The following is a 12,049-nucleotide window of genomic DNA, read 5'->3' as shown; positions in this document are numbered from 1 at the left end:
TCTTAATGTTTTGTAAGCATTGCTGATGAAGGAAATTAGAAATATTTTGACATTTTGACATGCTGGACTGACTGAAGAAGCCTCAAGTTCTAGGAAATTAGAAATATTTTGACATGCTGGACTGACTAAAGAAGCCTCAAGTTCTCTCTGACCTCCCACCACTATGGATTCTCCCCAAATCACTGAAGTTTCTTTATATGCCTGAGAGCCAGACCCATCTAGGAGAACAATTGCTCTTTTCTTCCCCTCATTGTAAGCACAGGAGTGTGGCCACACTTATGTACAGACTCTTTAAGAAAATAATTGTAAGGCTGGTGGCAGGCCCCGCTCCCCTCCCTAGAGAAAAAAGAAAAAAAGAGAACAGGCTCACTGACCAGACCCACCAAAAACGGCTACCAGGCACCACCAGCCCCTCCTCCTGGAATCTGCAGGTACCACCAGCCCCTCCCATTTCTGAAGAACAGACAAAGACCACAGTGGAATAAACCCAGCCCTTCCTTCCCAAAGACCCTAGGCTCCTCAACAGTATAAAAAGTCACACCCCTTTCAAGCGGCTGCGACTTCTTGGGACTCCCTCTCTTGGAACCCCAGAACCTTATCCGGGAGCACTAAATAAAGCCACGTTGTTTGGCCCCACTCTTTCCCTACTCTCTTTCTGCCTGTTTCTTTCACTGTCGAAAAACCTTACGTTTTTGAAAAACCTTACATTTTGGTGCCGAAACCCGGGAGAGGGTGGCTGGCACACCGGCCGCAGGCACTTGGCTGTGCCTCTCCTCTCATGGACTCCTGCTGATCGGACCGGGGCCTCTGACCTCCCCTTGGCCCTGTCTTCACCCTCCGGCCCTGGTGAGTCTCCCCTGTGGGTACTTGGTCGTCTCTGGAGCCACTGTCTGATTTCCAGGATGCTGAGTCCTCTCTTCCTCGAAAACCGTGGGCCCATGTCAGAATTTCCTCCCAGGCTAGGGGACTTCTGGGGACACCTAGAATTTCCCCTACGCTTTTCAGTTCCCTGCAGCACACCAGTCAGGGTGGAGATGTCCCCCTAGTTCCTGTCACCACCCGACCTGACAGTGAGTCAGGTTATCCAAGTGACCGGGTTACCATGGGGGCCCAAATTTCCAGAATACCACGTGAGACACCCCTGGGGTGCCTCTTGGCTAATTTCAGAAACTTAGGGCTAAACATTAGGCCCAAGCACCTCATCTTCTACTGCAACACGGCCTGGCTGATGTACAAATTAGACAATGACTCACAGTGGCCGGAGAATAGGACCTTTGACCTCAATGTCCTACAGGACCTTGACTTCTGTCACAAGAGCAGAAAATGGTCGGAAATCCCTGATATCCAGGTATTTTTTTTCTTGTGCTCCCGACCTTCCCTATGCCGGACCTGCAGCCCGAGGCAGGTTCTTCTGGCACGAATTCCCGCTCCACCAACCTCGACTCCTAGCCCACCTCCTGCTGCACCTGTGTCCTTTCCCAGAGGCCTTCCCCTTTTCCGACCCTCCTGAGTCTTTCTGGGCCCCATCCCCTGCCCACCCCCTGCAGTCCTACTCACCTTTCTCCGCTGAAAGGCCACCCCAGTCACCTGTGCAACACAACACTCTTCCCCTGCCAGGCCACCCAGTCACCCGTGCAACCACAACACCCTTCCCCTGCCAGGCCACCCAGTCACCCGTGCGACAACAACACCCTTCCCCTGCCAGGCCACCCAGTCACCCGTGCGACCACAACACCCTTCCCCTGCCACGTCACCCCAGTCGCCCGTGCGACAACAACACCCTTCCCCTGCCAGGCCACCCAGTCACCCGTGCGACCACAACACCCTTCCCCTGCCAGGCCGCCCCAGTCGCCCGTGCGACCACAATACCCTTCCCCTGCCACGCCACCCCAGTCGCCCGTGCGACAACAACACCCTTCCCCTGCCACACCGCCCCAGTCTCCCGTGCGACAACAACATCCTTCCCCTGCCAAGCCGCCCCAGTCGCCCGTGCGACCACAACACCCTTCCCCTGCCAGGCCGCCCCAGTCACCTGTGTGACCACAACACCCTTCCCCTGCCAGGCCACCCCAGTCGCCCGTGCGACAACACCCTTCCCCTGCCACGCCACCCCAGTCGCCCGTGCGACAACAACACCCTTCCCCTGCCACGCCACCCCAGTCGCCCGTGCGACAACAACACCCTTCCCCTGCCACGGCCCCGACCGCCTAAGTCCTCCCCTGTCCGCCATCATACTGGCTCACACGCTGGCCCTCTAGCCCCTCCCCCGACCAATCTTTTCTTTGTCCACTTGGAGAAGTGGCCGGGACTGAAGGCGTTGTACAGGTCCATGTGCCCTTTTCCCTTTCCGACCTCTCCCAGATAGAGAAGCGGTTAGGTTCCTTCTCTATTGACCCCACAGCTTACACCAAGGAGTTTCGTTACCTAATCCAGGCTTATGACCTAACTTGGCATGACATCTTTGTCATACTCTCTTCTACTCTCACCACTGAGGAGAAGGAATGTGTTTGGTCCCCGGCCCAAGGCCAGGCCGACCAGGTCCATTTGCTGGACGTCACCATGCACGCGTCCCTAAGAATGACCCAGGGTGGGAGTACCAGCCTGACAGCGTAGGTGGTCGAGATAGCCAAAAAGGCGAGATTGCATGTTTCAACGCATCTTGGCAGGTCTCCAAGCCACGCCCCTCGCGCTGTGAACCATAGCGAGCTCAAGGAAGTAGCCCAGAGGGCAGATGAAAACCCGGCAGCCGCCTCACGATGCTCTCACCCAATATACCCGCCTGGACCCTACCTCTCTAGCGGGGACTATAGTCTTGGCCACCCATTTCATCTCCCAGTCCTCTTCTGATATCCAGAGAAAACTCAAAAGGGCAGAAAAAGGCCCTCAGACTCCTATCGGTGACCTGGTAGATATGGCTTTCAAAGTTTTTAACTCCTGTGATGAGCAGGCAGAGGCCCAAAAGGAGGCCCGCGTTCGCCAAAAGGCACATCTGCAAGCCCAGCCCTGGCTGCGGCTCCTCGGCCAGCAGGGCGCGGTGGACCGGGCAAGCCCACCTCGCCGGCGGCCCCAGCAGCGCACCGCCTGGCAACTGCTTCAAACGCGGGTAAGAAGGCCACTGGGCTAAACACAGCCCACAGCCACAACCGCCCACCAGACTGTGCCGGCCTGTGGTCAAGGGGGACACTGGAAAAGCGACTGTCCCTCCCATCCTGAGACTAGAGGGACAGCCCTTCCAGCCCTAGAACTGCCCCTGGCAGCTTTGGGCCTGGCTGCCAAAGACTGACAGAGCTCCGACTCGGCGACCCCAATCACCCTCGCTGAGCCCAGGGTGACAATCAAGGTAGAGGGTAAGGCAGTGTCCTTCTTGGTTGATGCGGGGGCCACCTACCCTGTCCTGCTTTTTCTCTGGTCCCACCTACCCCTCCCAGGTCTCCGTTATGGGGATTGATGGCCGACCATCCCTACCCCGCACTACCGGGCCCTCACATGCCCCCTCGACAGCTGACCTATAACTCACTCCTTTCTCCTCATGCCTACCTGTCCCACTCCTCTACTAGGACGGGACCTGCTAACTAAACTGGGTGCCACCCTTCACTTCCTCTCGCGACCAACATCCCTCTTGTTACTCTCTCTCTCGTCTCCCCCACTGGTCAGGAACACTCCCCTTCTCCTCCCCTGCCATCCGTGCTGGTAGACCCTCAGGTATGGGATACCTCCACCCCAACAGTGCCCACCCACCACACACCCGTTCTTATCCAGTTAAAACATCCCTCCTTGTTTGCCTCATGCCACAGTCCCCATCGCAGCCTCCCATCGCAGGGGACTTAAGCCCATCATAGAACACCTGTTACGCAAAGGCCTCCTCATCCCCGCTAACTCCCCTTACAACACCGCCATCCTGCCAGTCAAGAAGCCAGACGGTCCTTACTGCCCGGTCCAAGACCTTAGGCTCATCAATGAGGCTGTTGTTCCTAAACACCCTGGAGTGCCCAACCCCTACACTCTGCAATTTCACATCCCTCCTTCCACCTCTCACTTCTCAGTCTTAGACCTTAAAGATGCCTTCTTTACTATTCCCCTGGATCCCGCCAGTGATAACCTCTTTGCACTCACTCGGGAAGATCCTGACACAAACACCGCCCGACAACTCACATGGACTGTTCTACCCCAGGAGTTTAGAGACAGCCCTCACCGCTTTGGTCAGGCCCTTGCTCAAGACCTCCTCAGCTGCCCCCTACAGCCTAGTTCTCTCTTCCATATGTTGATGACCTAGTGCTTTGTAACCCTTCCCTGGAACATTCCAAAGACCAGACAAACACCCTGCTCAACTTCCTTGCCTCAAAAGGCTACCGGGTATCCCCCTCCAAAGCTCAACTGTCATTACCTGCTGTCACCTATCTTGGTGTTCATCTCACCCCTACCACCCGGCATCTCACTGCTAACCGTCAACAAGCCCTCCGTGATCTGCAGCCGCCAACCTCGGCCAAGCAGATTCTGTCTTTCCTGGGGTTTGTTGGCTTCTTCTGGCACTGGACCCCCAATTTCTCTCTCCTTGCCAAGCCCCTCTATGGGGCAGCCCGTGACGCTTCAGCTAGCCCTTTACTCAATCCTCACGCCATCTGCCATGCATTCCTAAAACTCCGAGACACCTTGCTCCAGGCCCCCCTTAAGGCTCCCTCATCCAGAGAAACCTTTTTACCTTTACACGGACGAGCGCCAGGGTCTGGCCCTCGGTGTCCTCACTCAACCCCTCGGTTCTCTTACTGGTGGCTTATTTATCTAAGCAACTGGACACCACGTTCCGCGGCTGGCCACCCTGCCTGAGGGCATTAGCCACTGCAGCTATTTTAGCTAGGGGAGCCCTAAAACTTTCCCCAGGACAAGACCTCCATGTCTTTTCTACCCACCGCCTTCAGGACATCCTGACTCACCGCTCGTTGGCTTTACTCACTCCTTCTAGGGTACAGGAGTTTCACCTCTTTATAGAAAACCCCATTACCCGGACTCAGTCTCCCATTCTTCATCCTGCTACCTTGCTCCCCATCCCTTCTTCAACCCTGGCTACCCACTCTTGCCCTGAGCTAATTGATGCCGCTACCACCTCAAGGCCCGGCCTCTCGGACTGACCCCTTCCTAAGGCAGACCTCACTCTCTTTGCTGACGGCAGTTCAGCCATGGAGGATGATGGCCAGCGCCAGGCGGCCTACGCCGTCGTCTCGGCCTCTCAGGTTGTAGAGGCCTCTCGCCTCCCTGAAGGCAGAACTAACTGCTCTTACTCGAGCCTTACATTTAGCCAATAACGAAGCTGCTAATGTCTGTACCGGCTCCAAATATGCTTTCACGATAGCCCACTGCCGCGCCGCCACATGGAGAGCGCGCGGCTTCCTCTCCCCTCCAGGCTCCCCGGTCACCAGCGCCGCCCTTACCTCGCGTCTCCTGGGGCTCTGCGGCTGCGCCCAGCTGGCCACCATACGCTGCACGGGACACCAGGCTGACGCTCCTCGGTCGCCAAAGCAGACAACCATGCCGATGCTGCTGCTCGGGGCCTCACCTCCCCGCAGCGCCCCAACCCGCCCCTCTCCTTTCCCTCTGTCCCCTCCTTCCAAGCCGGCTACACCCAGACGAGCATGACAAACTCGTCGCTGGAGGAGGCTCACTCACCGTTGACAGACACATGGTGCTTGGTGACAAGTCAGCTCTCCGGGCCGCACAAGCCTCAGCTCCCACAAGCCAGGCTCACTCCTCCCCTCGTATGGCCCCAAAGGTCTCTTTCATTTCTTGCAGCCTCTCTTTTCACACCCCTCACTAGGCTCCGTCACCAAGACTGTGTGTTCCGCCGCGACACTTGTGCCTCAGTCAACCCTCGGGACAACCTCTGGCCTGCTGCACTCACTCACCAGATGCGCGGCCGTCTCCCCGGCGAGACTGGCGGGTCGGCTGTCCCCATACACCGCCCACGGGCATGTCGATGCTGTTCAGCGCCGGCAGATGCCTTCACAGGGAGGCTTGAAGCCATTCCCGCCACCAAAGAGACTGCCAAAGTCATAGCCTCCACTCTTCCCACGAAAATCACCCCCGCTCGGCCTGCCCTCCTCTGTTCAGACAGCGGCCCAGCTTTCATTTCCAAAGTTGCTCACCAGGTTTGCGAGGCGCCTAATATAACACGGAAGCTCCACATTCCCTACGGGCCACAGTCATCAAAAAGAGTCAAACAGGTTAATTAAAGGCCACTCGACCAAGCTCTCTCGAGAGGTTCACCAGCCCTGGCCTGACCTCCTCCCTGTGGCTCTCACCAAGATCAGGGCGGCCCCCTAGAAGCCCGACTCTCCTTAGCCCGTTGGAGCTCATGTACGGGTGTCCATTTCTTGGCAATCACCTTCTTCCTGGCCAGCCCCCACCCCTCGCACCCTATCTCCCCTACCTGTCTCCCCTCAGGCAGCTTCTCCAAGCCCATGCAGACAAGTACCTGCCCCAAGCTCCTGAAACTGACCGGCTGTGCCTCACACATGCCTGTTCAGCCGGGAGACTCAGTGCTTCTTAAAGTCCTCCACCGCAAGCCTTTACAGCCCCGGTGGACAGGAGCCCACACGGTGGTCCTTACTACCCCCATGGCGGTCAAGCTTCTTGACGACCCCAGCAGGTCCTGGCACCACCTCTGCTGAATCCAATGAGCAGGCACCCCCCACTGCTGTACCTAGTCCCCATTTCTGCCAGCAAGTCGGGCCAACCAAGTTACGCCTCACCTGCACTTCCTCCTATCCCAGGCGGCTCTTCCCCCATCCCGCATGGGAGAAGGCCCATCTGACAAGCCCGCCTCATCCCAAGACCTGCAGATTCGCGCCTTAAGCCCCTTGTTTATTACAGTTCCACCAGAGACATCTCCAAGAATTATCCAGAATGGCAGTTAACCAGCTCCTTCTACACCCTTACACCCCTATACCCCTTACCCCACCACCAGCCGACTCCGGCCTTTAACCCCACATTGCCCCAAGTCAGCTCAAAGAAGCCAGAAAGAGCCGGTGCCCATTTATCACTAAGAAGGTTGGAATGCAAGGCTGGTGGCTTGCCTCCCTCCCCCTTCCCTCCCCCTGCCCTTGCAGACTAGCTGAAACTGCAGCTCTTGCTGAACTGTCCTAAGCGCATCCCGTCAGCCAAGACAAAGCAGGAAGACGTCCAGGTGCAAGACATCCTGCCCTGACCCACCCCCCAGCCCCCAGAGACTGCCAAAAAACAACACCCATCCTCCGTATAAAAGCTGGCTTGCAGTCCTGGGCGGTGTGACTTCTGGGGACCCTTACCCCAGGACCCTCGAACCTCTCCCAGGAGCACTTCAATAAACACTACTTTTGTTAGCATCCATTGGCCTCATTGTACTACTTCCGCCACCACAAAACCTTACACAATTCAACTACACATTAAAAAGATAACTCACCATGATCAAATGGGATTCATCCCAGGGATGCAAGGATGAGCCTGGTTCAACATGCACAAATCCGTAAATGTGTAACACATAATGTTAACAGACCCAGGAACAAAAACTATGTGATTATTTCAAATGATACTGAAAAATAATCTGATAAAATTCAACATCCCTTCAAGATAAAAACCCTCATAAAACTGGATATAGGAGGAACATACCTCAACATAATAAAGGCCAAATATGACAAACCCACAACAAACATCACACTAAACAAGGAAAAAATGGAAAGCCACTCCTTTAAGATCTGGAAAAACAAAAGGATTGTCTTTTACTTAACATATATGGGAAGTCCTAGCCAGAGCAATTAGGCAAGAGAAAGAAATAAATGACTTCCTTTTAATTCGAAAAGGAAGATGTCATGTTAGCCTTATATGCACATGGCATGATCTTAATACTTAGAAAAACCTAAAATACTCCACCAAAAACTGTTGGAACTGATAAACCAATTCAGGGAAATTTCAGGATACAAAATCAACAAAAATCAATACCATTTCTGTATGCCAACAGTGAACAATCTGAAAAAGAAATTAAGAAAAGAATCTCATTTACAATAGCTACAAAGAATATAAAATACCTAGGCATTGATTTAACCAAAGATGTGGAGAATCTTAACAAGGAAAACTATAAAACACTTTTGAGAGAAATTGAAGAGACACAAATAAATGGAAAGATATTCCATGCTCATGGATTAGATGAATTAATATTGTTAAAATGACAATACTACTGAAAGCAATTTATAGATTCAATACAATTCTTTTAAAAATATCAATGAAATTCTTCACAGAAATAAAAAAACATAATCCTAAAATGTATGTAGAACCACAAAACACCATGAATAGTCAAAGAAATCCTGAACAAAAACAAAGCTAGAGGGCCAGGTGCAGTGGCTCACACCTGTAATCCTGGCATCCTGGGAGGTTGAGGCAGGAGGATCTCTTGAGCTCAGGAGTTTGAGACCAGACTAAGCAAAAGCAAGTCCTCATCTCTATGAAAAATAGAATCATAAAATTAGCTTGGCAACCAAACATAGAAAAAATTAGCTGGGTGTTGTGGTGCACCTCTGTAGTCCCAGCTACTTGGGAGGCTGAGGCAGGAAGATCGCTTGAGTCTAGGAGTTTGAAGTTGCTGTGAGCTGGGCTGACACCACGGCCACTCTAGCCCAGGTGACAGAGCAAGACTCTCTCAGAAAAAAAAAAAATCTGGAGGTATCACACTACCTGACTTCAAAATATACAAAACTATAATATAATAACCAGCATGGTACTGGAATAAAAATAGAGACATGTACACCAATGGAAGAGAATAGAGAACCCAGACATAAATCCACACATTTATAGCCAACTCATTTTTGATGAAGGCACCGAGAACACACAATGAGGAAAGGACAGTCAATAAATGGTGCTGGGAAAACTGGATAACCATATGCAGAAGAATGAAACTAGACACCCATCTCTCACCATATACAAACATCAAAATAGATTAAATATTTGAATCTAAGACCTAAAACTATGAAACTACTAGAAGCAAACATTGGGGAAATGCTCCAGGACATTGGCCTGGGACATTTTGTGCAAGAACTGAAAAGCACAGGCAACCAAAGCAAAAATAGACAGATGGGATCACATCAGGTTAAAAACATAGATATATGTTAATTATTAGATACACTAAAAATCTGAGAAACTTTGCATGTAACCACTTTAGAGAATTTTTCATCTACTTCTTCTTATCTGCCTGCCCAGTGAGTATTTGATTAATATTTGTGTAATATAAAATAAAATTACACAGAAAGTCATTTACCCACTTATTCAACTTGCATCTTATGAAGTTATATTAATGCTTCTATTTAACATGTACTTGTTGCCTCTGCCCTCTCCACCCCACATTGTGCCCAGAATCAGAAATGATGCTGTTTACAAAGTAGTAAATTTCTCTCTAAAATACCTGATTTGCACATATGGAATGATGTTATGAACCACCTGTTTGTAATGCTTCCCCACTGATGGACCAACAGAGAACATCACAAAATGGTTTTACATAACAAATTACTTTATTAAGGTTTAAAACATATATACATAGATACATGGGATAAGAAAAAGAAAAGAATTTCATCCAAATTCAGCAAAATCCTGCAAACATGTTAGAAAAATAGTTCTCAGTGGGATACTATAGGAAACAAAGGAAAAGGAGGGTTGAACGTGACCATGAAGATTCTAATCTCCAGTAACTTGGAGAACGGGGGAGGGGCAACTGGGAGTGTCCACGCTGGGCGGGGCCTCGGCCTCATCGTGCCCTTGTGCGTCTTCGGGAATCACGGTGCCTCCTGCTATCTCGGAGGTCTCAGAGCCTTGCAGAGGTTGCTCTGCTTTCACTGCTGGGTGAAGAACAAAAAGGCGTCTGGGTATAAACATTCTCAGATATTAGACTCATCTCGATTCCTGATAAAATGAATTTTCCTAAAGATGTCCTCAAAGCAATGAGGTGTAAATGTCATAAAAACAAGAAATGGCAGGAACAAGAAGGGACTCGTGACACACGGCCCCAGGTTCTGGGTCTAAACTCTGCCCCGCGGAACCACTTGCTGGCAGCGAGCTGTGACCAGCCAACTCCAGCGAATGCCGGCTCCCGTTTCCCGGAAACCTTTTCTAGCCCTTTGAATTTTTTTTAATTCATTTTACATCATTGTCTTATTTAATCATACAAGAGATATTACGTTGAACCATATTTTAGAGATGCAGAAACAGGCTGAGCTAGAATAGTCAGCCGAAGAGAACACAGCTGGGAAACGGTGGCGCAGGGTCTACACTGTGGACAGACTGTCCGAATCCTTTTTTCTCCAGGATGCTGGCTCCTTTCAAACCTTTTCAAACAGTGCTGTAACCCTGTGGGGTCCGAGGGACCGCTGAGTGGGAGGAGGAGAGAGAAACAGAGCAGGCCCCTCACGCCAGCTGCACCCACGGTGGACCTATGACAACTATATAAGGTTCCACTTCCAGTTCTGTTTGAGAAAGTGTCAAACACTGGGTCACACCATGACGTCTCTCCATGCCGATATCACTTGCACTAGCAACTTTTTGAAGACAAGAACCTCGTCTTATCCTTTCTTTGGTCTCGCTATACTGGAAAACCTCCCCTGACCTGTGAGCCAGAGCTGTCAAGAAGGATGGACACTGTCCAGGGTCCTGCCACTGCCCTTGGGCCTCCTGCTGAGCCTCCGGACAGCTGCGGCCTGAGCATCTCCGAAGGTCCCGGGCACCCGCTGTCTGTCTGTCACCAAAGCTAGTTACATTAGTCAAGGTACCTGACGTTGTCTCACTGTCATCACAGCTCACTGGGCTGCTCCCCAAGAGGCACGCGATGTCCTCCCCAAATATCCGGAGGGATTTTTCAATCAGGAATTGAACAAGAGAAATCTGCAACACAAAAGGGCAAAAATAGGGTGCTCTTTCCATGTGGCATATTCATAAATCACATTTCACAGACCAATCTTGAAGCTTACACAAAACATGAAATTCAGAATTCTGAGAAAAACTCTGAGTTGATTTATAAACATCTGAATTTGTTTTCTCACAGAAACGACTATAATACTTGAATGAGTATTTAGGGCACAGCTCTTAAAATACTTATCAGTGGACTAAAGTTATAACTTGTGGTCTAGCTTAAGAGCTAACATTTTCATATCAATGGCCACATCTTTAAAAGCGGGAGAATTTTTTTTTATTTATCTATTTATTTATTTATTTTAGCGTATTATGGGGGTACAAGTGTTAAGGTTACTTATATTGCCCATTCCCCCCTTCCCCCTTAAGTAAGAGCTTCAAGTATGTCCATCCCCCAAACGTTGCACATCTTACTCGTTGTGGTTGTATATACCCATCCCCTTCTCTCCCCTCCCACCCTCCCAACACCTGATAAATGTTAATCCTATATGTCCACTTAGGTGTTGATCCGTTAATACCGATTTGCTGGTGAGTACATGTGGTGCTGGTTTTTCCATTCTTGAGATACTTCACTTAGTAGAATGGGTTCCAGCTCTATCCAGGAATATACAAGAGGTTATATCACTGTTGTTTCTTAAAGCTGAGTAGTATTCCATGTATATTCCATGTATATATCCGGTAGTATTCCATACATATACCACATTTTATTAATCCACTCATGAATTGATGGGCACTTGGGTTGTTTCCATAGCTTTGCAATTGTGAATTGTGCTGCTATAAACATTCGAGTGCAGGTGTCTTTTTCATAAAGTGACTTTTGATCTTTTGGGTAGATGCTAAAAGCGGGAGAATTTTCAAGTAACTCACATAGGATGTGTGGGGAGAAGATAGATACTCTCTAACTAAAATGTAGAAGGCAACCAGATGGATGGAAACTTGGGAAGTTCCCTTCTTAAGTGGAACGTGAAGAGCGTGGGGGCAGAGCTGCTCTGTGCTCACATGCGGAGGAGGGGGCAGCCACAGAGGGAGCGTCTTCGTGTTGAGCGGGAGTCCCTGCCCAGGCACCGCCTGCCTCAGGACGCTCTCTGGGGGAGCTTGGGGAGGAGCTGCCATCCTGTCTAGGCACACTGCG

This window comes from Microcebus murinus, chromosome 22, assembly GCF_040939455.1.
Source record: "Microcebus murinus isolate Inina chromosome 22, M.murinus_Inina_mat1.0, whole genome shotgun sequence".
In the NCBI taxonomy this organism is placed as follows: domain Eukaryota; kingdom Metazoa; phylum Chordata; class Mammalia; order Primates; family Cheirogaleidae; genus Microcebus; species Microcebus murinus.
Note: the sequence above shows the minus strand (reverse complement) of the source record.